This window comes from Montipora capricornis, chromosome 2 (genome assembly GCF_036669925.1).
Source record: "Montipora capricornis isolate CH-2021 chromosome 2, ASM3666992v2, whole genome shotgun sequence".
NCBI classification, from domain to species: domain Eukaryota; kingdom Metazoa; phylum Cnidaria; class Anthozoa; order Scleractinia; family Acroporidae; genus Montipora; species Montipora capricornis.
In genome coordinates this window covers 7,061,744-7,063,836 of record NC_090884.1, presented here as the reverse complement: position 1 = coordinate 7,063,836, position 2,093 = coordinate 7,061,744, and positions in this window count along the sequence as shown.

The window sequence follows — 2,093 nt, the reverse complement described above, 5'->3', positions numbered from 1 at the left end:
GCCCTTGAAGTAAAGATTTGTAATAACCCCACCCCAATTCCAAGGTAGTGGGATACGCATATAAGCTACTACAAAAACAAGACAAATCTTTGCGAATTCGTATCTAACTCGCTCTGCCAGATAGGACAAGAGAAGCTAATACGAAGATTATCATGGGAGGAGGGTCAGTTAGAGATGGAGGAAAAGTTGTGAGCATCAGCAGAGACACGTGTTCAGATATTAGTTACCTGTTTAGATCCACGTGTTTGCGGTTTGGCGTTAGAAGTTGTGATAGTTCGCGCATTTAGTTCCAAGCATACAAGTACAACGCTGCAGAGACCGCCATATTGAATTTCCTCGATGCTCAGTGGTGATGTTTCAGTCAATGAAAAAAATAAAACCACTGCTGTTTTGATTCTTTAGTTCACATGAAATAAAAGATACAAAGTTGCTTTCTACATTTGCCCCGTTCATACGTTGGATAACGTAACTTCCACGCCATGAAGAGCTGAAGTAAATGACTTACATGAAAACCTTCCTTCCGCCGTTGAAAACGTCAAAACTTAGCTTCGAACGTGACGGCAAGCGCTAGTCACGTGACTTCCAGCAGTTTGAGGCTAGCCGTAAAGGTGGATCTAAAGGTCTCTATTAATATTCCTGGTCTTCAATCAAACCACGAAGAAGCTGATACTCGATTGTTACTTCACGAAAAGTGCGCATGAGAATGCAGCAAGGATAGCCTCATCCAATCACCAGATACGGATGTACTTGTCATATGTACGTCGCACTTTCACAGCCTTTCGTGTGAAGAATTATGGTTCCAAAGAGGCGGAAGGGACCAGTTACGATTTGTTCCGGTGCGCTTAGTGTCTCAAGAACTTGGAGAGTGCACGTTTGTGGTTTCATGCCCTCACAGGATGTGACTCGACCAGTTCATTGGCCGGGATTGGAAAAAAGACAGACTGGGTTGTACTCAAGCGCAGTGCTGCCCACCAAAATGCCTTGCGGCTTGTGGGTCAAAGGGAACAGTTGAATGAGAGAACAGCAGCCAAAGTGAAAGCTTATGTTTGCGACCTTTATCCTACATGGAAGATCACGTCCACAGCCGGATCAAAATAGAAATACGTTTTAAAGTACTTTATAAATTGTGCTCGCTTTAGGACCCCATGAAGATAAACTGATGAGAGAAATAATGTAAACAAGAGAGGACCGGAACTGAAACTTTTGACAATAACTATAATAGTTTCATCAAAATATGTATAGTCTATTAGACGCTTTTTTATGTGTAGTATCGCTGGGACGAGTCAAACTGTACACAAGGAGCAAAAATACTCAGTTATACTACATATAACTACCAAAAAAAAAACAACAGCGAAGCGAAATACTACCGCCTACTTTAGACGCCTTAACCCAACTCATCAAGCGAACCAATTATCAGGCATACGTGTGGAAGAATGCTTTGACAGCGATGCCCAACCACCAGAAGGTAACGGTTGGTACATAAGAGGTATAATTGAAACCTGTCCTGATGACCAGGGACCCAGCACCAAGAAGACTTCTTGAATTAATGACATTTCAGTGCAGAAGATCTATGTGTCGTGCAAATTTTTCCTACTCTGGTACTGGCAATCCATGTACAAAGTCCTGTTTGTGCATGGTAGATAAAGAAAGCCCGCCACAACCCTCATCGCACATCACTCTATTTTGACAGTGACTCTGAAGATAGTGAAAATGACTAGCTATAGCTACAATAGGCACCTCATTAACCACATAAATAGTTAATTACTCTAAAAAACGCTCACGTACTGCTTTGAAAAAAGGAATGGAAAGGAATTTTATTAAAGTGTCTAGTCGCCCTAGCGCTGGAGCACTCATTGGGGACATTGTAAACTGAAATCAACAATTAACGTAAATCAAGTCAAATGATTGAAATTTAAGATGCATTGGTTTGTTTCCAATTGGGTAAAAATTGATCAACGTTCTAACGCAGTTTCTCTTTAGTAGTAGTGTTGCATAATTTAAACCGTTTGTAACTGTCGGTTGTAAAAACATTTGGTTTATATAGCGGACATGTTAGTCAAGACTGCATTATGCTACTACATGTAAACCGCTTT